Source organism: Scardinius erythrophthalmus (genome assembly GCF_964197995.2).
Source record: "Scardinius erythrophthalmus genome assembly, chromosome: 14".
Classification (NCBI taxonomy): Eukaryota; Metazoa; Chordata; class Actinopteri; order Cypriniformes; family Leuciscidae; genus Scardinius; species Scardinius erythrophthalmus.
In genome coordinates, this window is record NC_138234.1 from 10,364,248 (window position 1) to 10,390,636 (window position 26,389).

General features: G+C 42.5%; 1 long non-coding RNA gene across 1 annotated transcript in view; it reads right to left on the reverse strand.

Moving 5' to 3' along the window:
• Nucleotides 1-205: 205 nt before the first annotated feature.
• The window catches only part of LOC308701967, a 756,660-nt gene continuing 730,476 nt past the window's right edge, over nucleotides 206-26,389 (reverse strand). Inside the window, exons 2-3 of the long non-coding RNA XR_014031544.1 lie at nucleotides 5,393-5,667; nucleotides 206-498 (exon numbers count right to left, since the gene is read on the reverse strand). This is a non-coding gene — a long non-coding RNA (uncharacterized lncRNA). The remainder of the gene's footprint in view (nucleotides 499-5,392; nucleotides 5,668-26,389) is intronic.

Below are 26,389 nucleotides of genomic sequence, written 5' to 3' on the forward strand. Positions count from 1 at the left end.
TGCTCATTTAAGGTAAATGATTAGAGATGGTTAATATATTCTCAATTGTATCAGAGTCCCATAAAGTGAGGTAGGCTTCATTTTATTTTACCCTAAATTGAACTTGTGTGCTTGTTCTTCAAAAGGACATAACAAATTGTGCTCAAATATAATTATGTACATGTACAGCTGTGCTTCATTGAATTCATTGAACTTCGGCACGTTTACCTCTAACTCAAGTATTTATTTATATATTTTATTTGTGCCTTTGTGATTGATTCTGATTGTTTTTTTCCAATTGAAAAACAAAGGAAGACAGAAAATGAGAAGTGAACAAATGATTAGCAAAATATTGTAAAGCTCTTTTCAGTCTGTCATCTATACATTAATTACGCCTTCAGCATAATGTACAGGCCAGTCGCCTTCACACCTCACCACAATCTTACGAGTGGACCTGGTCCCTCTGTATTTACAGTGTGGGTGTGTATCTCCACTCTGTAATTTACAAATGTAACCGCACTGACATTAGTAGTACATTTAAAATGAGTTCAAATGATCTATAGTGAATTTTAATAATTGATCATGAATATGATTAATATTTTGCATCTTACAGTTACATTAATTTATTCGAATTTGAAAATAGATTGATTTGTATATATGAATAATCAATCACAACGAATTATAATTCATCATTCACATATCAATAATCCTATTTCAGATCGATTATGAGATAACCCTTAATGGAAATGATTAATCATCGAACGGTTGTTTGTCCAGCAAAACGGCCGTAAGATTAACTTAACAATTTCTCAACAAAAATGATCTCTTTCTTATAATTTTTGGAAAGCTATTTTATGGCCATAAAAACAACTCTCCTATTCTTATAAGATTAGGTTACTTAAAGGGCACCTATTATGCAAAATTCACTTTTACATGGTGTTTGAACATAAATGTGTGTTGGCAGTGTGTGAGCAAAACCACCCTAGAATGATAAAAATCCACCCAGTAGTTTTTTTACTATCTCAATAAATCATAAGCACTGTCTCAGAACACCCTGTTCTAGATTTTCCTCATTGTGACGTAGAAATGAGCTAAGCCCCACCGACGTGATTTGATTGACATCTGGTTTTGGCATAGACCCCGCCCTCGGTGATCTGCATCCTCCATTGTTCGACAGCCTGTAATGTCTCCTAAGAAGTGTGTTGTGGGATGTAAGAATGGACATACTAGTCTTCACTGACATCAGAGCCACTGAAAACGCAGCGGATGGATTTTATTTATGAAGAAAAGGCACCACTTAAACTTCCTAAATACGAGATTAATTTTCTGACTGACTGTTTAGTGAACGAGGGTCAAAGTTAATCCTAGAGTGTGGATCGTTGCCTACAGTTCGCGATCCAACGTCACCTCCAGAAAAAGTAAGTGTATTTTATGATTTTTGAGCAAATAGTCATTTCAATCGATGTCAGCAAGTTCAACAACAAATGCGTCTAAATGCGTCATAGGATGTCTCAACAAACGTCAGACAGTTTTATGTCACGTAGGCATTTTTTTTGCAGCATTTACAAATGTAAATAAATTAAGGTCTGCTCTATCTCCATAAACAGTAGGCTATATAAACGTCTATCTCCCTCCCCTTAAGAAATAAATAAAAAAAAATTGTTTGTACTTCACAGTAGTGTGTGTGTGTGTAGTTTCAAAAAATTGCGCGAACGTTATCACAGTTCGTGTGTGTGTGTGTGTGTGTGTGTTGCACATCCATAATGGCAAAAGGGACGCGATTAAAACTTTGTAAGTACAGAAATGTATCAAATAACCATTTCGATACGTTTAGTCCATTCTCATTCGTGTTTATTCTGTGCCGGAGTCTCTTCATCATCTAGGTCCAGCAGCAGGGCGGGGATATGCAGCTCATTTACATTTAAAGTGGTACACACAAAACAGCTCTTTTTAAAACAGGCCCCAAAAATGACATTTTCAAATGGTTATAATAAATTAACTGTGGCGTATTTTGTGCTGAAACTTCACAAATACATTCTGGGGACACCCAAGACCAATATTACATCTTCTAAAAAGGGGCATAATAGGTGCCCTTTAAAAGTAACAAATCAGCTTTGTAGCAATTAAGATCGAAAACATCTCATTGACTATAGTTATGAGCAGGCAGACAGAATCATTCAAGTATATAGAATTTTTAATAATTGGACTAATACATTGATTGAACTAAGGAATACAAAAATACTACAGTTTACACGAGTAAATATGTATGTACAGGACACGTAAACAAAATACAAGACTAAACTGTGGTATTATGGAATAATAGTGTGAGGAATGCTTTTATTTTGAAGTAAGAGAGAGATGACGTATGATGGGGGGGGGGGGGGTGTTTTAGCGGATATTATGTTCAGGCTCAATGGCTGATGAGTGCTGTACTGAGTGGTTGAATAAAGGCAAGCTCCGAGTACGTCGTTGTACGAACCTATTTTATGAATAACTTGACATAAATGAATAACAAAAATGAGGGAGAGGATGAAAGAGAGTTCGGACAATGAGAGAGATGAGAGAAAGTGAAACTAAATGGGCGATCAAAGAAAGATCACAGTTAGGCAAAATCACAGGCAGTAACCTTGAGAGACAACAAGAAATCATCAAATCACAAATCAAAATACTTGCGTATGGTTCTCTTTGTATTTGCTGAAGAAGAGCTCTTTTAGAGCGGGGCGTGTTTCCTCGTGTCTTTTGGGCGAGCCTGACTCGCGCGAAGTTTAAAGGTTCACCGAACGTGAAGTTGCCAGAAACATGATTCAGAGTTCATCTCCCTTTGTGGAGGGAGAAACGAATATGAAAATAAAACTTAGTAAAGAAAATAAACGGAGATGAGGACTTCCTAAAGAGCCATGGAGCCAGGAATTTCCTCAGACGCAGTGCTCGTGCTCGTCCTCAAGGAAGAGAAGCGCGCGCCGCGGGAGATTCAAGTCTCTTTAAAGTTGAAGTTGTCGAAAGTTGTCGACTGAAGTCCGAAGACGAAACAAAACTAAAAGACTGCAAGGAAAGGAAAATATAAAGCCCCCTAAACGGGAGCCATGGATGGTCTCCATGATGAGGAGGGTTCGAAAAAGCAGGAACAAACAAGACGAAAGAAAATACCGAACTTAACTGAACGCGGAGTGTAACCGCTTTTCTAGGGCACCGAAATTTTACTCCTCCCTGGCGCTTGGGCCAATTGGAACGCGAAATTCCAGGCGGGAGAAATTTTCTTTGTCTCACTTAGGAGTTCGATTTGCATGTTTTATGACAGTCTTAGGATCATGCCATTTCTACTTTAAACAATTATAACTGCAGTAAAATGCATTTTATCATAATTTGGTATCCATATCTTTCCTACAGGTATATGGAGGTTCAATTCAAGACCACATTTGTTATGTTTAAAAGCTACGGCATAGATATGACTTCTTATTCCGTAAAATAAGCATTAAGAGTTCAACTAACAAGATAAGGAATAAGATTAACCCAAAATGTGATGTACATTTACAAATGGGAATAAAAATTGGACTTTTAAAAAGACCAACATGACACATCTATGATCTCACCACAGTGTGCACATCTGAAACATTATTCCTTTAAGGTTTACAAGAATACAAAAACCCATCGCAGAGTAGAACAATCGTGGAAAAGAGAAATTACATTCAGGTTTACACACTTTTTTTCAATGGTTATACATAAATGTAGGATTTAAGTAGGAGGAAAGATTAACACTTTAATTCTGCTCCACTCCTAAAAGCTCTGTTGCTTGACATTCCGTTAGGCAATAAAACAAAGTGGGTGGGGGGAAGGCAATTCCACTGGAGAAACATTCTTCAAAAATACATTTCAGAGCTCAACACTAGAAAATCATAATTATATGATCAAACAAATTAATAAAACATGCATACAGGAAGGTGTAAGGCCCGTGAAATTGGTCCAATCTGCCGGTCCGCCAATACACAGGGAAGGTTATCACGTGTTCTGTCCTCACTCATGCAAAGTATTGGTTGTTTAAATTTACAATACATTTAGTCATGTATTCTCTCGTAATTTCATCTGACTCCATAAATGAAAGGGTTTTAATGATATCTGTGGATCATTAATCATTAGTGAATGTTTGACTATTCCGTTTAACTCTTCAATGAAAATAATATCAAAGTCAGTTAGAATAATCAAGTGTAACAATTTATTATGTCAGGTAAATGTATCATGCCAATTTCATAATCAATTCAAAGATAATCGATACAAAACATCAAATGCTCTGGAATAGAGAGAAGATGCAAACCCAACTTTAAGAAATAGACATGAGGCTGAGAGCTCTCACTCTCAGCCTCACGGACCGATCTGAAATACAGAAAAGGCCCCGAACTCTCTGCTGCATCACCTTATATACACAAACCTTTCACCAGGAAACATGTACTAACAAAAGAAATTTGCATGCAGTGGTCGCATCTTCATGGGGGTGGGTGACCATTTGCTTGAGAGACCACCTTCCTTTGTAAGTCAGTTATCCATAAACTCTTAACCTTATTACCTTTTGTTTTACTTATTTGGAAAGAGACATTTGTACCAGTCGCACTGTGACATTTTAAACAATACCAAACATGAAAATACTCTGTGATAATCATTCACATTAAACTATACATTTTCTTGGGAGAAATCAAGTGATCATCTGGCATGAGAGAGAGGGGGTGAGGGGAGAGGTAAAGAGATGTAGATTAGGATGACTCGGAGGTGAGACTTTCGTCTCGATAGTGCACGAGGGCCAGTTCAAATGGTAATCTCCGGAGAGGTCCTTTTGTCCTCTCAGGGTCTGGTCAACCCAGAAACAGACTGTCCGGAATTTCCTAATTTATCAATTCTTACAAAGGCCAAACCCAAATCTGCGTTACATACATTAAAACTATATTTCTATCCTGAATAACACACACAGGATGTTTGTGTGTGTGTGTGTGTGTGTGTGTGTGTGTGTGTGTGTGTGTGTGTGTGTGTGTGTGTGTGTGTGTGTGTGTGTGTGTGTGTGTGTGTGTGTGTGTGTGTGTGTGTGTGTGTGTGTGTAGAAAGTTTCAAGTTTCGTTATCTCTCTGTGGTCCAGAGAGGGGAAGGGGGTTTTGGAATTCTTCTGAAGCTTTGCAAAGTTAAGGGAAGGTGTTGCCTGGTTATCCTCCAAGGTGCAATAAAATGTCGTAAAAGTCCATTTTCTCCAGTCTCTCTGGGGCCTGGCGTATGATTTGTAATTTCGAAGTCAGGAGGTTACAAGCTCTGGTAAGCTTAGCAAAGAACGTTTTGGGCAGGAATGTGCTTAGAAAACACAGAGAGTCCGAATTTGTTAATTCAGAATCAAACGAACGAATGATTCAAATAGCCCAGTCGCTACACAAATGATCACAGGGAAAGGATTGTTACTCATACGGTTAATACCCTGTGGAGTTCCTGCTTTACCACAAACTGCTTTAACATCTTTTTTATTTGCTAGTATGAAAGTGTTGATTTTTTTGCAGCCATTGGTGGTTTCGGAGCATATGATTCACATGTCTGTACAGTCATGGCACCAAACACATGTTGCTTGAGGAAACGCTCATAACCTTGTGGTTGAGCATGAGTGGAGAACGACACACACAAGACCAGCAGAATCACAGCAGACTGATGAATCTCCATGACCTGCTGAACAATACACACATTAAAACACCTTTACTGACATTTGACTTAATAAAGCATTTACGTGGGATTAAGAAAATACTGTTGAGACCCTAATTGTTTTTACTTGCACATATCTTCCCATACAGAAAAAAAAAATTTGAAATATTTTTTAAGTATAAAAAATATATGTGGCATATATTCCAAATACATTGAAATATATTTGCATTGTTGTTCACTTATATTTATCATTTTGAAATATATTCTGAAATATAATGCGAATGATTCCCACCAAGGAATGTCAACCAGGGAAATCGGATCTGTTAATGTGATGTCGTGTTCCAGTTTCACTCATGTTGTGGTGAATCATAGAGACCATCTCCTTAAATCATACAATTAAGCTTTGAAGTTTGATGTTAAAATCTGAAGTTTGCCACTGGAAAACTTTCAGGGACAGAAATGAAGGTAAATGAGATATCCCACTAAATGTATTATATTTACAGATTGAAAGGTTTGATAGGGACACTGCTCAATTTAGTCATCTTGAGAAATAGGAACACATTTTTCCCTCTCACGTGAAGACCAGAGAGATCAGAGAAGTCAGAGATGATTAATTATAACATCTGCTGGTACTGTATCTTCAATCTGCACGCTCAAGCAAGGCCTTTTATTCCATTTCACAAGGCATTCAGACGCTCAGTTAAACGTGACCTCTCGCTTGATTTGGCCGACTGTTTAAAAGCAAGTGTGAATGAAAGCCAGTAGTGCAGTGGGATTTTGGTCTGGTGATGCAGTGGGACACATTATTAAGATTCCTCTGAGACAAACTGAATGAAGCACAAGATGAGATTCAGTCCCTCCTCTTTCCTCTCAGTGACGGGGCGAAACGCTCAAGAACCTGCTGATGCTTATTTGAAAGAGTTAAACATGGCTTACAGAATAAAATGTGTATTATCTTTTTTTTTTTTTTTTTGAAGGCTCCTTTAACAGATGAAAAAATATTTTTAAGTTTTATTAAATAAGAACAATATCTGTCAATCTAATGTTCTGTGTACTGTCGAATAACACAATTTTATGTTTTTGTTTAATATTTATGATTTGATTTTCCCACAATAATATGAAATATAGTTTTACATGCATTTATCGGACCCACTCCTGTCCATTTCACAGTTTTGGCCACATCTGACCTGAAGAAAGCCATTTAACCCAGTGGGAACCTACGAAAATTTAGAAGATATTTTATCACGTTTTTTTTATTTATTTATTTTTTATTATGGAGCCTCTGGGGACATGTTGATGGAAAAACAATATGAGATGGCAGGTGAAAATAGGCTATATGAGAGCATATTATAATGCAGCCGAACAAGAGGGGTTTGTATAGCAAGTGCGCCCTCTTGTGACCAGTGTGTGTCTCTCCACTTAGCCTACTGAGCAAAATTATTTATGCCAATTAACATTCTTTTAGCACTTTAGATTAAAATAGGCCTATGTTTACGAAAACAAAATTTATCAATGAAAAATAAACTTAATAGTTGTACATGTTATGTCGGCCTACACATTGCATCATGGTAGATCATCATGACAGGTAATCCTTAGCTTGCGCACTGCGGTTTCAAAGTAGTGTACAACACGTCATGTTTTTGCTCGTCGCATTTACACGGCTGTAACCAGCATATGTCCTCAGTATGCTATGTTTCCAGTGAATCTAGCTCGTGTATCCTAATCGAACTGATCTAACAGTGAATGGCTGACGATGTCAATATAGGGAAGTGAAAACAACACAAATGCAGTGCAAATTCAAAGGAAGTAAGACCATGTTAGTCGATATAGCACTCGAATACCTAAAGTAATGTTACTGTTTGCTAGCCTTGAGCCTACTGTTAATGTATCTTGGCAGCCTTGATCGTTAAGAGGCTAAAACTAGCAAGCTTTCTGGCTAACATCTACAATAACACATCTACAATAATAAGCCTATATTTTGTGGGTCTCTCTTCATATTGCTCAGGTGCACTCGTGTATGTCTTTGTCTGGTCTCTTTCATTATCCTAACAGATTCTCTCTTGAAGTGCGAGAGGCTTTAACATCTCCATACTCCTCATCTCAATTGGCTCCCAGGGACCAAAATAATGAATACCATGACCAGTTTTATAGTAACAATCACTATAACTGTTGGTAAAAGTGAAATAATTTACAACCTGATGATCCAATGTTAGCTTAGTCCAAGATTATTTCTGACAACATGCAAAAATATTTTGGAGACATAAATTCTAGCCGTTATGAGTGAATCATATGTTCTTAATAATATTTATCACATAAACACACCGAGATTTTTCAAGTTCATTTCCTTGTTTCAGAGATGAAAAAAGCATTGTGGGTTTTCAGGCACTTTTTCCCCTTGGCTGATGTAAAGTTAAAGGGGGGGTGAAATGCTATTTCATGCATAGGCCTACTGAGTTTTTTACACTGTTAAAGAGTTGGATTCCCATGCTAAACATGGACAAAGGTTCACAAATTAAATTGTACGTTTGAATGAGTATTTCTGTGCCAAAAATTGTTATTCCGGTTTGTCACAAGTTTCGGAAAGTTTTTTTCGAGTATGGGTCTTCGTGACATCAGCTGGGGCGGAATTTCCTTATATGGGTCCTAAGGGCACTTCTTAGCGCTGGCGCGCGCGCGCTCGTAGACCAGAGCAAGAGAGCGAAAGCAGTACACCCATCAAAGTGCTCTGCTCGGCTTTTGGGAAGTCAATGTCACCAAAGAAGTGGGTTTTTGGTTGCCAGGGCAAGACAACCCTGCACAGATTCCCAAAGAACCCAGCGTTAAGGGAACAGTGGATGGAGTTTGTTTTTCCTGAGCATCAACAGACTGTTTGTTCCCTGCATTTCGACGATGATTGTTTTACAAACAAAGCCCAGATCGACGGATTTGCAGATCGTCTAATGCTTAAGGATGGAGATGAACGCACGCACGCACAAAACCATTCGTAGGCCTTTCTTCCCGATGTGACATTAATAAATCGTAAATGATCTTGAAATTGTGCTCAGCTGAATGCTTTTGAATCTCTGTCTTGTAGTAATGTCATTAACTTATAAAAGAGCACCAGTCAATATCCAAAACCTTTACTCGAGAACGGCGAACAGCAAGATTTGCTTAGATTTCCAAATACCTGCAGTTCTCTGACTCTCTGCCAGAAGAACAAGTCTGCTCAGACCCTGACGTGGCGCTGAACACCTTTCCACTTCAAAGACTGTTTTTATAAAAATGAACGTCGGCGTGGATTTTAGCGTACATATACTCTAAGATCAAATCTGTGGCTACACACGTTTTATAAATGACGCTTAATGTCTTACAGTACATTGCATCAAACCTTCTACAATACAGTAATTCAAAATTGTTGCACTTTATGTTTTGTATTAATTGTTATTTAGTTTATTTGGGAGTTGTTTGTGTTTTTAAAGATTTAATAATAATTAAAATCATTATTAAACATTATAATGTAATCATTCCACTGTTCATTTATGCACAGTAAATCTCATATATCTTGTTAAATCAGCTGTATGCAATACTTGTAATACTTACACTCTGTGGTACTGGTTCATGGGTCCTGCTGTGACGACAGTAAATCACAGCAGCAGATACAGCAGCAAACACCAGCAGAACACCAACAACTATTCCTGCTACAGCTCCTGAAGACACACCTGAACCTGGAACAGATAAAGAGAAAGTCATTATAACTTGAGAGTGATGATAATCCATCCAGTACTTTTTTTTTTTTTTTTTTTACTTTAGACCCATCTATATTGATCATCAGCTGTATCAACAGGAAACAGCAGCGGTCACTGGAAAATAAATATATTGCATTTTTCATGTTAATAACATTAGTCAAAAGGTTATTGAGCCAAAGCTAAATTTTTAAACAAGTCCACAACTCAACATTTATTGAGTTGATTTAACAATACTTTTAAACTGATTTTTTTAATTCCTCAAAGGAAAATGCATCGAAAACGTCTCGGTTACGTATGTAACCCTCGTTCCCTGAGTGGGAACGGAGACGTTACGTCGGATGACGACGAATGGGGTTTCGCTTAGAAATCCTATCATCTTCGAGTATATAAAACGAGCCAATGGCAAAGAAATGCCATGGGTCTGCGGAATTTGCATGGCGTATCTCCGCCCCACCCTGGGGGTATATAAGGAAGTACGCCGCAGCAATGCAGATATGTCTTCGCTGAGGAGCCGAGACTGAACTCAGGCGTTTCCAGCGGTACAGCGGAAGTGGCAGGGAGACGTAACGTCTCCGTTCCCTACTCAGGGAACGAGGGTTACATACGTAACCGAGACGTTCCCTTTCGTTGTCACTCCGAGTTACGTCGGATGACGACGAATGGGGTTCCCAGTGTAATCACGCCACCTCTCGACTGTCTTCCAGTGCCCTGCGTAAGTCTGAGCTCCCTGTCGTGAGACTAGCACGGACGAAGGACTCCTACTTATCACAGGAATACCAAGGTACACTGGGAAGCATATCTCAGTGGAAATATGCAAACATGCCCAACCCGAAGGGGGGGACTTGGAATACACATATGACCCCGAAGGGCTGCATATGGAGTATCACTGGGGTGTCCAGCCGCAGGTGGAATCTTTCAACCCCAGGGGTGGCAAGGTGGCTTGCCAAGGGAAAGACACATGCTCAAAAGAGGCTTACAGTGGAATACACATGTGGGGGTCACCCAGAGGGGGAACCATGCACATGGAGACACCTAGCCAAGCGCGAAAGCTGCCGGTGGCATAACTCTGGCGTTGACGTCTTCAGTGCTCGAGGAGACTCAGGGCTTATCAGGCTCACCTGAGGAGAATATCCTGAGGAGAATATCGCACGTATCCCGCCCGTGGAGAGGAATGGCGAGCAAGCGAAGACACCTGAGCAGAATCTCTTACCGGCTAGTTGAAGCGAGTACACGAGAAGAAACTGGCTCCACTCGGAGATTGTAGAATCTCGCGAATGTGTTAGGTGTCGCCCAGCCTGCAGCTCTGCAGATGTCTGTTAGCGAGGCGCCATGCGCTAGAGCCCAAGAGGATGCCACACTCCGAGTGGAGTGGGCCGTCACACCAAGGGGGCATGGTCGACCTTGCTGCTGGTATGCAAAAGCAATGGCGTCCACTATCCAGTGAGACCACCTTTGTTTGGAGAGAGCCTTTCCCTTCAGCTTCCCACCATGACAGACAAAGAGCTGGTCAGAGGTCCTGAAACACTGCGTTCTGTCTACGTAAGCACGGAGTGCGCGTACTGGACAGAGCAGTGCCAAGGCTGGGTCTGTCTCCTCCAAAGGCAGCGCTTGCAGGTTCACCACCTGATCTCGAAAGGGTGTGGTGGGAACCTTGGGCACATATCCAGGCCGGGGTCTCAGGATCACGTGAGAGTTAGCCGGCTCGAATTCCAGGCACGCTTCGTCAACCGAAAATGCCTGCAGGTCCCCTACCCTCTTGATGGAGGCCAATGCAAGCAGGAGCGCTGTCTTCATTGACAGGAACTTAAGCTCCACTGATTGCAGAGGCTCAAAGGGAGCACTCTGCAGGGCAGTTAAAACCACTGAGAGGTCCCAAGAGGGTACGAGGGGAGGGCGAGGAGGATTTAGTCTCCTGGCTCCCCTCAGGAACCTGACAATCAGGTTGTGCTTTCCCAAAGACTTACCATCAACTGCGTCGTGATGTGCGGCAATGGCGGCAACATACACTTTCAGGGTGGAGGGAGACAGCCTTCGCTCCAACCCTTCTTGCAGGAAGGAAAGCACGACACTGATGGGGCATTTCGTGGGTTCTAGATTTTTAGAAGAACACCAGTTGACGAAGAGGTTCCACTTCAACGCATAGGCATGTCTCGTGGACGATGCTCTAGCGGAAGTGATGGTAGCCACCACCGCTGGTGGTAGGGTACTCAAACCTTCCTCCTCCCGTCTAGGAGCCACACGTGGAGGTTCCAAAGATCGGGACGAGGGTGCCATAAGGTGCCCCGTCCCTGAGAAAGCAGGTCCTTCCTCAGGGGAATAGGCCAGGGAGGTGCTGTTGCGAGGAGTACTAGTTCTGAGAACCAGGTGCGGTTGGGCCAATACGGGGCAACCAAAATTACCTACTCCTCGTCCTCCCTGATCTTGCGCAAAGTCTGCGCAAGAAGGCTCACTGGGGGAAACGCATACTTGCGGAGGCCCCGCGGCCAGCTGTGCGCCAGTGCATCCGTGCCGAGCGTGCCCTCGGTCAGGGAGTAAAACAGGCCGCAATGGGACGAGTCGTGGGAGGCAAACAGGTCTACCTGAGCGTCCCTGAACTGATCCCAATTCAGCTGAACCGTCTGGGGATGGAGTCGCAAATCTCCAGCGAGAGGCCGAAGCCGAGACAGCTCGTCGGCCGCCTGGTTCAGGTCTCCGGGGATATAAATGGCTCGAAGCGACCTCAGATGCTTCTGACTCCATATAAGGAGGTGGCAGGCGAGTTGTGACATACGGCGGGAGCTCAAACCGCCTTGACGGTTGATGCACGCGGTATTGTCTGAACGGACTAGTACGTGTTGACCCCTGAGCAACGCATGGAAGCGGTGCAGGGCAAGACGTACTGCCAACAACTCGAGGCAATTGACATGCCAAAGGCGCTGGGGTCCTGTCCAGGAGCCCGTGGCAGCATGTCCATTGCACATAGCGCCCCAGCCCGTGGTGGAGGCATCTGTTGATACAACAACATGCCTGGAAACTCGTTCCAAGGGCACTCCGGCCCGAAGAAAATTGAGGTTCGACCACGGGGTGAAGGTCTGACGGCAGGTTGGAGTCACTGGAACTAGGAGCGTGCCGCGATGCCATGCCCACCTCAGGACTCGATCGCGAAGCCAAAGCTGAAGTGGTCTCATATGAAGCAACCCGAATGGCGTAACTGCGGCTGCGGATGCCATATGCCCCAGGAGCCTCTGAAAATAGTTTCAGTGGAACCACATTCCTCGCTCGTAAGCTGCGCGCACATGGCGACCGAGTCAATTTCCATACCGAGAAAAGAGATCCTCTGCACGGGGCAAAGTTTGCTCTTCTCCCAGTTGACCCGAAGGCCCAGACGAGCTAGGTGCCGGAGCACAAGGTCCCTGTGTTCGCAAACCTGGTCTCGAGAGTGAGCTAGGATCAGCCAGTCGTCGAGATAGTTCAGGATGCGAACCCCGTGTTCCCGAAGGGGAACAAGGGCTGCCTCGACGACCTTCGTAAAGACGCGAGGAGACAGGGCTAGCCCGAAAGGGAGAACTGCATACTGGTATGCCTGCCCCTCGAAAGCAAACCGTAGAAACGGTCTGTGTCGAGGAAGAATGGAGACAAGGAAGTAGGCGTCCTTCAGGTCGATCGCTGCAAGCCAATCCTGCGGCCGTATGCACTCGAAAATGCGCTTGGCCGTGAGCATCTTGAACGGCATCCTGTGAAGGGAGCGGTTCAAGACGCGCAAGTCGAGGATTGGTCGTAACCCACCGGATTTCTTCGGTACAATGAAGTAAGGGCTGTAAAAGCCGGACCTCATTTCGGCTGGAGGGACAGTCTCTATCGCACCCTTCGCCAGTAAGGTAGCGACCTCCGCTCTCATAACCGGGGCATTGCCACCGACCATAGTGAAGCGGACTCCCGAAAAGCGGGGAGGAGACCGCGCGAACTGAATCGCGTAGCCGAGCCTGATGGTCCTCGCGACCCAGCGGGACAGCCTGGGAAGCTCTAACCAGGCTTCCAGGAACTGTACCAGCGGGGTCATACGGACCACAGACGTACCCTTGGTGGTGTAGCGAGGCGGAATGACCGGCCCAGGCGTGGGAGGCATAGCGGCCCGGTGCGGGGGCACGGTCATTAGCCGCGTCCTGCCAGAGGAGGCCAGGGGAGGACCAGCGTCCCACGGGGGCGTGCTCTGGCAGGGGACTGGCGACAGAGGGGGACGAGAGTGGCGAGGCTCGTGAGCGACGAGCACTGTCATCCGTGCACTCTGTGTGCTCAGAGATGGGGAAGGGAGTTCTTTCTTTAACCACATTAGGGTGCTGATGGTCCTCGCGACCCAGCGGGACAGCCTGGGAAGCTCTAACCAGGCTTCCAGGAACTGTACCAGCGGGGTCATACGGACCACAGACGTACCCTTGGTGGTGTAGCGAGGCGGAATGACCGGCCCAGGCGTGGGAGGCATAGCGGCCCGGTACGGGGGCACGGTCATTAGCCGCGTCCTGCCAGAGGAGGCCAGGGGAGGACCAGCGTCCCACGGGGGCGTGCTCTGGCAGGGGACTGGCGACAGAGGGGGACGAGAGTGGCGAGGCTCGTGAGCGACGAGCACTGTCATCCGTGCACTCTGTGTGCTCAGAGATGGGGAAGGGAGTTCTTTCTTTAACCACATTAGGGTGCTGCTCGTCGTGGGACGAGCAGCGGGGTGGAAAAAAACAAGGATTCTCCTCCGGCCCTCCACCGGGGGAAGGAGCGGCCCTGCTACCGTCTCCTGGGAAGAACTCAACGCCATCTCTGAGCAGCCCGTCTCAGGAGCGCCGCTTGGCCTGGCGTTTAGCGGGGCACGGGGCGAGAGACAGACGGTGCCACCCTCCTGCGACCTCCTCGTGCTCTGGGCCAGTGAAGGCTCGAGGGGAGGAATCGCAGAGGGGCGGTGTCGGCGGGAAGCAGGCTAAGGAGACCGCACGGACAGATGACGGTCGGTGCAGAAAGTCCTCAGCCTGCTTATAGAGTGATCGAAGACTGTTGGGCGCAATCCTCAACCACACCGCCGACCAGGCTGCCCGTCTCAAGAGTGCTGCTTAGGCTGGTGTGGCAGTCTAAGGGGCGGTGACGGGCAGCACCACCCTCCTGCGACTTGCTCCTGCTCAGGGCCAGTGAAGACCCGAGGGGAGCAGCCGCATGGAGGGGGCCTTGGCGGGAAGCAGACTAAGGAGACCGCACGGATGGAAGACCATTGGTGCAGGACCCGAGTCTACTTCAGGTGGTCAGAGCCACACCGCCAAAGAGCCCAGCCCGGGACATGGGGGAGCTTAGAAATGAACTCTCAGACACACCCACATCAACCTGGCTAAGCCCATGTCTGGACCACACTAGTGGACATCACCTGACCCAGGATCACGCAGGTACTGATGTTGCCTGAGCGAGGTCAGCAGTGTGCGTGGCGGAACAACCAGGCCGGGCATGGGAGGCATAGGGGCGTGGTTAGAGTTTCCGCGTTCTGCCAGGGTTGCCAAGGAAGGACTAGCATTCCACTGCGGCCGGTTCGGACAGAACTCCCGAGACAGCACTGCATCGAAGGCGCAGGCGACACACAGCACTGCATGACCGTGCCACGATAGTGACAGGGAACACACAGACCATTATCGCTGTGCAATCGAAATTCAGAGCTTACAGAGCTCGGGGGGAGGGCGGGGCCACTCCAGCCGATGCTTTCAGCTGCCCGGGAAAGCATGGCTGCCAGCTCTGGATCGGTCCCGGCAACGATGGCACTCCCGTGGGAGGCAACGCAGTCGAAACTTCATTTCCAGAGGAATCAAGCCCGCCTTGTGATGCTGTGAGTGCATGAAACCATCCGCCAGAGCCCCGAATGAAACACTGGGTCCCCAAAAGAAACCAGGCACACACGGAAGCTCCACGGTTTGCAATGTGGAGGGGGGTGTGGCCCGAGGAATTGACTCGTCGGTTGTTGTGCCACACCGAACCCTCAGATCACCCTGGCCACCAGCCAAAGTATCCCTTCTCGAGGAAGAGATAAATTGGGGTGTGGCAGAGGGGACTCTACTCACATGGAGATCATTAGCCGCTTTCCGACCAAGTAGTTCTAGGAACTTAGTTCTAGGAACTGTCCACTTCTAAACAGTTCTAAGAACTACTTTCCCCCAAACTCGGTTTTGCTGTTTGCGTTCGCACTGGCCAAGTGGCCATAGGAACTGGTAGGAGGGGTAAGGGAGTGACGCAAGCACGGTGACTTTTATTTTGACGGCGCAACGGACCTTTATTTTGGCGGCGCTGAGAACGCCAGAGCAAACAATGCTCGCATTCTCTGTGTTTATTAGTTAGCGATCTGTCTAACAGTTCTGTTTAATATCATATTAGATAGAACTGTTATAGAAAGTATACAATATATGAAAAAAGGTTATAGCCTATGCCGTGTGGTTGATGTCCAGTGTTGCTAGCTGAGCAGAAATACATAATCATGTTTGCCTTGGTCCCCTCAAAGTTGCGTTGGATTTTCTCTTCAGCATAAAGGTTTAGAGACCCATCTATCACTGTTTTCCATGTTTGTATAGTTAGTTTATGGAGTAAATATAGGCTATAATCTGTGTGTTTACATTCTAGCTGTTTTAAAAATGGCGGGTGCTGGTGTTCCGCGTGCGTTCGGTCAATCAGCGTATACTAACGTCACGGGTAGTTCCTATAGTGCTGGTTTAGACCCTACTCTGAAGTAGGACCTAAATTAGTTCCTACAAATGGAGTTCCTAGAACTAAAATCGTTCCTAGTTCCTGCGGTGCGAACACGCCGTCATCCGGGTACTTTAGCCAATAGTTCTAGGAACTGTGAAAAGGTTCCTCCGGTCGGAAAGCGGCTATTGAGTCTCGATCTATAAACATCGCGATGGTCATGTTCCCGCAATGAAAACATGACTCATTAACGAGCGCTGCCTAGCGTGATTAAGCCCACACGCAAAACAGCGCTCGCGACCGTTAGGCAGATGAATCACGCACACACATCCAGGAAATAGAAAATACACGGGCGAACCGTCTTGAAAAAAACGTGCAGTGTGCAGCTCTTTTAGAGAGTGAAAAAGCTCAACAGAGTGCTGAAGCGCCCAGGGAGAAACACACTCACTGTTGGCAGATTATTGCACAAATCAGCAGCAGGAAATGCGATCTCGCTGGAACACGCCATCACACCGACACACTGAAGAGCCGCTCGTCTCGAAGAGATTTGAGATGACACTCAGAAGGCTTGTGGAGTGAAGTACTGAACTTGGCTCCGAAGCGAAAGCATATCTGCATTGCTGCGGCATACTTCCTTATATACCCCCAGGGTGGGGCGGAGATACGCCATGCAAATTCCGCAGACCCATGGCATTTCTTTGCCATTGGCTCGTTTTATATACTCGAAGATGATAGGATTTCTAAGCGAAACCCCATTCGTCGTCATCCGACGTAACTCGGAGTGACAACGAAAGGGAAACTAAATTATATAGCCTACTCACCAATGACAGTAAGATTGAATCTCTTCACTCTAGTGATGCTGAAGCTGCTGTTGTTGATGTTGATCAGTAGTTTATATTCTCCAGAATCTGTGTTTCTGGTGTTTGTGATGGTCAGAGATCCAGTCTGATGATCCAGCTTCAGTCTGTCTCTGAATCTCTCTTTACACTGAACATCTGTACCAGTGATTTCAGTGATGAGAGTGTCATTAAAGTACCACGTCATCACATCATTTAGTTTTCTTGCTCCAGCAGGATCAAAAGTAACAGATTCTCCCTCGTTTCTCTTCACTTCATCTATTTCAGCAGCAGAAACACCTGAAACACAAACCAACAGATGCTGGAGGATCTTTTGCTGAAAACAAACAAAAACTACACAACATGAGAGAACTGTGAACATGACTTTGCATTAGCCCTGTCTTGACTCTCGATCTGAAAAGAAACATTTTGGTCTGTGCCTATAAACACACATTAACAATGTGCTTTAAAATATATATAAACTGCATTTAAACATTTTTAAATGACTCACCATGAACAGAAACACTAAAGATCTTTTTACTGTCACTGTTGCTGCTGATGATCAGTAGTTGATATTCTCCAGAGTCTGTGTCTGTGATGTTCATGATGGTCAGAGATCCAGTCTGATGATCCAGCTTCAGTCTGTCTCTGAATCTCTCAGTATCTTCATTACACTGAACATCTGTACAGATAAAACTGAGATCTCCACTGATTTGAGCGATACGAGTGTCATTAAAATACCATTTAATCTCTTCTTGTTGGTTTGTTTTAACACCAGTGTATAAAGTGACTGAATCTCCCTCCATCACTGACACTTCATCTGTATTAACACCAGATGAACCTTGAGAAAAACATAAGCCAAACAAACAAAAAAATACAATAGCGCTGTTAAAATGTTTTTCTACAGATCATATATTTTAAGTAGAACAATATGTCTGTATTCATAATGTAACATATGCAAACAAACAGCAGAAGAATATCTTCTTGTACAGTCGTGCTCAAAAGTTTACACACTCTTTGCAGAATGTGCAAAATGTTCACTATTTTAACAAAATAAGAGGGATCATACAAAATGCACGTAATTTTTTATTTAATACTCTCCTGAATAAGACATTTTATATAAAATATGTTCACAATAGTCCACAAGACAAAAAAAAAAAAAAAAAAAAAAAAAAGCTTGATTTATAAAAACCAGATGGAAACATGACGCATAAAGAGCCGGGGGTGTAAACGTTTTGATGTGAAGAGGTATTTTCTACTTAATTTGTCTTCTGGGAGACATGTATCTCTTCTGATGCTTCCGAAGGGCAGGACTAAATAAAATAAAAAGATATTTAAACGAAATAAGAAAAATGTGGACTTCTTCATCCTGTTCAAAGGTTTACACCCCCTGGTTCTTAATGCATCATGTTTCCTTCTGGAGTATCAGTGAATGTTTGAAGCTTTTAATAGCTGTGTTGAGTCCCTCGGTGTGAAAAGATGGATCTCATAATCATACAGTCACTGCTGGAAAGGGTTCAAATATACAAAAGATGCTTGAAACAAAAGAATTTGCAGCAGGACCTGGAGGATTTTTCTGAAGAACAATGTTCTGTTTAACTGAAACAAGGGACTCAAGAACAACCGTCACAGAACAAAAAATAGTTGTGGATAATCCAGGTAACGACACACAGTGTAAACTTTTGAACTGGGTCATTTTAAAGTCAGCCTCTTTTTTTTTTTTTTTTACTAGTGTACTATATGTAGGGTATACATCATTTATGTAAAATATCTTAATCAAGACAGTAGGCTATAAAATAAAATAAAAATAACATGCATTTTTAATGATCCCATCTTATTTTGTTAAAATAATTAACATTTTGCAGATTCTACAAGGGATAGTTTGCCTCCTTTCCCTATATTTGCGCATTTATATAATAAAAATGTATAGACTCATAATAAATATTATAGATTAGGGGAGAGCGGGGCACAAAGTAACGCTTTTTGATTTTCTCAGTTTGTGTAAATCTACTTATGATTCAGAGTATTTATTTTTATGTGGTTTTGTATTATTAATACAGTAGCCTATATACTTTTTTCTTGATATACCCCGAAAGAATGGAAGTGAAATGTGACAACATGCCCCTATAGGTGGGGTACATTGTAACATGTGTGGGGCACATTGTAACATAACAAATAACAGCTTAAAATGTTATCTGATCTAATAAAAAATATATACAAGACAAACTAAAATATTTTCTAAATAAAATACAATTAAAAAACTTTTTCATATAAAATAATGGCAATTTTTAATAATTAAATATAAACAATTTTTTGAGTTTTGACTACGAACACATGAAAACACAGCTATGTAACATAATTCAAAACAAATAAATAATTAGTCATTTCTAAACATTGACTCTCAGTCTTTATTCACCTTTTTCTCACGTTTTCTCAATAAAATTAATAAAAGTATAGAATATAATAGCATATTTCTAACAGGGGCACATTGTAACGCAGTGTGACAACATGCCCCCGCCTGCACAACTGGGATTTAAACCCTGCTAGTGTCTTCTGCTAGTTAGCGAAGCATTAAAAACTGTTAAATAACAGTCTTTCAACTGTTATTTAAAAATCTCAACTGTTAAATAGCCTAATTGGAGATTAAAATAATATCATATTTGTCTAATTTTAAATAAACACAAAAAATAGAGATGAAAAATTAACTTAAGCAAGATATTTACTTTTGCTATATGGTTTAATAAATGTCTGGAATATCTTCAAAAAAAAAAAAAATTGGCGCAATTTTTTCTATATAGTGTTGATATGGCAAGTAGTAAATGCACCATATGTGGACATGATCCTAGCATGTGTGGAAGTATTTAAAACAAGTGCGTTACAAGTACAACTAGCTCCGCGTTACCTTGTGCCCCGCGCTCCCCTATTCTGTTAAGATAGCCTTCTTCAGATCACCCCGTTTCATTAAGATACGGATAATACAGTGTCGTTATTATTGTTTTGTTTTGTCTTACCATTCGAATCACTCGCACAACGTGTTGAGGCTACATTACATTTTTTTAATTCGGCAGAAGCTTTTGTCCAAAGCGAATTAATCAGATTGTGCACCGATGCAAAAGAATACCAACATTTACTGACAGTATGATGGCATGCGCCCATTTCACGCCAAAGTGAGTGACACACTACTGATTTAATCAATCCTGCCACCACTACAGCGCCAATGCAGTCAGAGAAATTGATGCAACATCAGAAAATAGATTATAACAAACCTTAATCTTACCGTGGTCGAGTAAAATCAAGATCACCCAGATCAAAGTAAAGAGAATCTTCATTTTCACCACTCTCCCCTTGAAACAACGAATCCTGATTATAATTCATAGCAGGGTGCGGACTGCGGATGCGGCAGTATAGGCTGAAACTTGATCGCCTCACGAATGACCTGCTGTTTTCTTAAGTGCAAATGCAAAAAGGCTTTTCGCAGTCTTCCGTTTGTAACCTTTATACTTTTGTGGCAGTAGCCTATATTATTATTTTAAAGAATTTGCAGACCATGTTGAGTTTATTACTTTAATTATTTTAAAAATTAAACAAGGTAAAGACAAGTAACATGAGTAGGATATAAAGTAAAATACATATCCAGATAAAGTCCAGATAAAAAAAAAAATAATAATAAAAACTTTGTCCCACCTGCTGGTAGATGCTGTAGAAAAAAAGAGAGAGAAAAAAAGGTAATTGTGACTATTTATCTCACAATTCTGACTTTTGTTCTTGCTATAGCGAGTTCAATACGTGCAATTGCGAGTTATAAAGTCAGAAATTGACTTTCTCACAATTGCAAGAAAATATCAGACTTGTGAGCTGACCCCCCACCCCCCAGAATTGGACTTGATAACTATAGCTTCCATATCACTACGAGTCCACACACTTAACATAAAATTAAGAATTCATACAAATAAAAAATGTTGCAGGTCCGTCACGGTCCCTGTAAATGAGAGAGAGGTTGTTGATGGTCAGATGGCCCTGTCACCCAAAGATAAAAGCATGCATCCCATGATAGTGCTCTAATGAGAAGCATTACAACTACTTCACCCCTTGAACTAGTTTCTATTTTCACTTGGAGAGGAATAAAGATGACTTTGAGTACCTTTACAAACCACCTGACTCAGGGTAGTATAACAAAAGGGGAGGCCACACGCAAATTAAATTAACCAAAAAGTAGATTTTATTAAAGCTACACTGTGTAACTTTTTTAGTTGATTCTTAGCAAAAAACACTTAGGTCTTTCAAAAATATATGTGCTCATTAATGTATATTTACTTCTTTCAAGTAATAAAGTATTCTCTTAAGTTTATAATCTGCCATTGAAAGTACATACGGGTGAGGGGTTCGAACATAGACATGAGCTGTGTCCCAAAGTGAAGGCTACGTCCTTCGAAGGCCGTATTTGAGGGCCGGATGGCCGTATTTGAAGGCCGATTGCGTCACCGCGGCGCGACGAAGGACGTCCCAATTCAAAGGATGCATCCTTGGAAGGTCGCATTTGAAGGCCGATTGCGTCAGCGCGGCTCGATGAAGGCTGTCCCAATTCAATTCTCCATCCTTCAAAGGCCGTATTTGAAGGCCGGTTGCGTCATCGCGCCGCGACGAAGGCTTCCCTGATTCAAAAGCGACGCCAAATGCACCCTTCGTTTCCTCGTGAAAAGAAGGATACATAAATGGACACTTAGCGGCCTATTCTACCCCATAAGTCATTGCGCGCCGTTGACGACAGCATTTATTTATTTTTAAAGGCGGCCGAGACTAGAGATCGGTGGTGGACAGCAAATTCACATTTAAATGTAAGTATTATGTTTTCATTTACTCAAATAGCTAGCAAAACCAGAGTTAAATTTTCTTATATAAACTTCTTAACTCCTTCGTCACCATTGCGTGGCTACATTTATCAGGTAGTTTTAGGCAAAACTTGTGGGAATAACGTTATTAGTTTAACGACCTATTTGTAATATTTGCACTTGTGTATTATAAGAAATATCACTCACCCAATAAAGCCCAAAACAATCAGAAAAGCAGTAGATAAGGCAATGGGGTTTGCCTTATCTACTTTTATGTGTTTTTGTAGTGCTGTCATGCAAGCTATGTGGTTTTAACCAAATTTTATAGAAATATGATTTCTTAAGTATTTTGTTTGCATGTCTTGATGTGTCATAGTTTGCAGTGTTAACAATGCACTTAAGATTGCTCTGTGTTAAGTACCCTTTTCTGCTTTTTTAGAACAATTCAGGAAAAAATGGGTTTATATATATATATATATATATATATATATATATATATATATATATATAAAGAAAAGTAATACACACATCTTTGCTAAAAATGTATTGTCCTGTTGTTGTTAACAAGCCATGGTTCATTTGCTCTGCCTTTAGGATTGCAAGTGTCCTGGGACAGGAGAGGGTGTGAGTGGGAAACCCACTGCTGAAACTTGGCCCTGGTTTGTCCTCATGGATGAGGTGTTGGGACAGAGGCATTGCACCAACCCCCCTGTCCTCATCGCCTCAATCCCTGAGGACACACCAGGGCCGAGTTCAGTAGTGGGTACCCACGGTGAGGAGGAGCCAGGGGCAGCAGCACCAGCACAACCAGCAGCACCAGCAGGAGCACCAGCACCAAGGCGGCGAGACAGGACGGGTTTTTGGACTTGATCAGAGAAGAAATGCAACTAGAGAGGGAGGCAGAGGCGAGGAGAGCACAGGAGAGTAGGGAGAGGATGGACAGGCTGTTTTCTCTTCCTGAGAGAATGATTGAAATATATATACATTTTCTACATATTCTTGTTTAACTTTTTTCACTTTTATTTTTTAAAAGAAAAATTATGTATGTCACAGGGTAAGCCTGTGACTATGCACGGACTGAACACGCACACACACACACGCACATTTCATACATACATCGGCGTCATGTTAACACGGTCTGTTTGCCGGCACTGACAATCATGTGTACACGGACTTGAGTAAAATTTGATGTTATTGTATGTTTAAAGGTGTGTTGTGGTGTATTATGTCCTGTATGTTAGTATTACCTGGTTTACGTGAGCTATATGGGGAATCAGTTGCTGTAATATCAGTGTATATAACATAATAGGATTGTTGTCTGATGTACAGAAATAAAACACCTCACCATTATTATTTCGTTTATATGATTTATTGAGTACAGTGTTAATAGTCATACAAATATACTTACCACATTTGACGAGTCATTTGCCAAACCTGTTCAGTTAAAATCCGGTTTATTTATACTTGATGTTCGCGCCATCTTGATAGCGCGTCCGTGTGTGTGACGTCACCGGGGGGGGGGTTCCATCCGTCATAGCTGTACAAAAGAAATGTTTAGGAGTTATTTGTTTTATTATTTGTATGTACATAATGTGTGTGTTATGTGTATATCTGCAGATATGAGTTGATGTATGTATTATTGTTAATATTATATGTATATGTGATTTATGTGAAATATAATTACCTTTTCAAATGGTATGTCCCGGACCATGGGAGGAGTTAGGCCTATAAAAAGGCTCCAGAAATTTAGTATGGGAATGGGGAGTGCTGTTTGTGTCGTGCGGCTGCACGTACAGGTCAGAGTTTGTCTTGTTAATATAATTTATTTTGGTTGTGTTTGGTGTAGTTTGTATTTAAGTTTTGTTGTTTGTTTTTGTGTTTTGTTTCCCGATTATTGAGATTCATCGTGTGGCAAAAATAAAATGTGTTCGTGAACCTGACCAACGGCTTCTGTCACTTTGGGCCTCCATCCGCTACTGCTATCTTAAAGCCGAACTCGGCAAGTCTAGCGAACTCTAGTCACTTCTTCGCTGATTTTCCCTTTTGTTGTCGCATGTTTTCCCCACGAGCTCCCCCTACAGCTGTGGTGGGGCGTATATTTCACAACACAGTCGTAAAAAACTCACTTGCGGCGGCCTCCTCCCCCTCTCTACCGCTGCTCATGTGCGTTTGTTTTGATCGGAGCAAGCCAACTGTATCGTGTGGAGCTATGTCTGGCTACCGAGGTGGGTAATCTGGTAATATCATACATGCGTGTGTGTTTATGTCGAATTGCCGTAAAGCAATTTGTGTTTCGCGCTCGTTCTCGTTCTCGCTTTCGCTTCTCACGAGACTTCCAATTTCTATCTTGCCGGGACGGTAGTGAACAAGTTGCAAGGTTGGTTTTCCGCCTGGGAACGCTGGGGGGAGCGGGGAAAGTCACCAATATCACCAGAACAGGTTGTTTAACCATCCAAATGATTTCTAGACAGTTTTATTAAGTTAAAAAAGCTACCAAGTTCTCCTTTAACAATGTACATTTATTTTCATGCAACTTTAATTGTGTAAATAAAAGATAATTAATTGTTCTGGACATTGTTTATTTTTGTAATGACAGTAATACTTTCTGCATGAAACAAATTCTATACCTTTTTATTTTTTCAAATAAAATTGGTAAATGAAACTCATTTGTTTTATAGGCTACATTAAAGTACTTTTTCCAACTATTTACAAAATACGTTAAACATATCAAAATCAACATAAACATTTAATTTTACAATACATAAAATAAGAAAAAAATTATGTAGACTCTATTGAGCTGAGCTGCTGGACTGGAGTGCTGGTGGGACATCATCTGGGATGGTCTCCAGAGCGTTTGAGTGCATATTTCCACGATCCACTAAGTTGTCTACCAACAGGTTTGCAGGGCTGATTCAATCGACGGCTTTCTGAAAAAAGTACTTTTAATAACTACTGCATTTATATTAGGCTACTACTGCATTACTGCGTAGGTTATGTTGCATTTTACTTCTGTATATTTTCAATATAAAGTAATATCTGGTTGTTACATTATATACTTTTGTGTAGTTTAATGTAGGCTAATCATATTGTGATGTGAGGGGAAAAAAGTACTTCAGTAGGTTACTTCACATTTGTAAGTGAATACTTAACGAAATATGCAGTTCCGAAAATTAAAGTAACAAAATGTAGGCTTATTGTCACAATATTAACAAATTGTTGCTAACTACAGCAGCGTCCCATATCAAAGGGCGCATCTGACGCGCTCGGACCGGTCTAGCCTATGAAGGATTGTTCTTGTCGCCTGGCAACCGTGACAGCTGCAGATGACGAGCGCGAGAAATACCGGACTTTTTATATTATTCAAACAGGGCTAAACTGAAAATACATGATGCGGCAGCGCCGGGGCTAAAAAATCCTCACCATGTCCTCCAGTAAAATATAAAACATAAAAATGACAATAGCCAATTCTGGCTCCATAGCTGTTTACTCAGTTATCAAAATAAATGATCAGGATAGCAGCTGTCCTCTCGCACCGTTGCTTGGTGCCAGGAGCGGTGATCGGTAACACCTGGTTGCACAATTAGGAAATCCTAGGAAGGCTACATGGTGCGTCCTTCAGAGGACGCATAGGCTGCATCCTTGAAGTCTGCGTCCTTCAAAGGATGCAGCCTTCAACATTGGGACACAGCTATGGGTTCGAATGCCGGTCGCCATGTTGCCCCTCCATCTTGAAACTACATTAGCCAAAGAGGGACATACCTGTAAATTCAAGCTTCGCCTTTGGCGTTTTTCACTCAGTGACACCGTGACGAATGCGTGGAGGAGATTACTCACAAGCTCGTGTCGTGAGTGCCGGCAGATTTGAAAGATAGTGTGGTGTGTGTGTGTGTGTGTGTGTGTGTGTGTGTGTGTACTCACATTTGAAAGAGAGAATTAAAACGTCAACGCGACAGACAAATCAGCAAAACCATAGTCAATATTGGAGTAACTTTTCCCAGATGGAAAGAGCTCATGAGGAGAAAAGATTTTAAAACGGACGCCGAGGTTGCCTGCTTTCTTCTCGACAGGTAATTCAGCCTGTTGTAATTCATTTGTGTAAATTCGAAGTTTTATAGTTGCTTGTCTAACCATAGCATGGTTGTGCATAACGCCAGAACGACCTCTAGTATAACTTCATCCTCGCGTCAATGGTGAAAAAGTATTGTTTAGCCTACCTTGTAACATAAATCTGTGCTGCGACGGATCACAGGTGATTAATAGTTTTAAAGGCGCAATTTTTTAAGCTATATAAAAAAAGGACACTGTAAATTTTAGTTATTTTTAATTGCTTTTACTTTGTACACATTGTAACGTTAGCCTAATCTGATTATGCTGGGATAGCCGATTCCAAGGGTGACGTTTACCTCCTGACATCTGTCCTGTAGTTTTATTCATTTTAGACGTATTGTTTATTATTGTCATGGACGAAGTCGATAACTGGAAGCCATGTTAATCTTGTAATAATACGGCCACCGTAGGAGTTAAAACGCCCTCGGAATTGAGAGGAACAGAAACTAATATTCACTGGGTAGTCATATACAATTTCACCGCTAGATGGGGGTAAAAATCACACAGTGTAGCTTTAAGGTAATGCATAAATTAAGCAAGCAACATGAAACAGTGTGGTGGATTTGGTTTGACACAC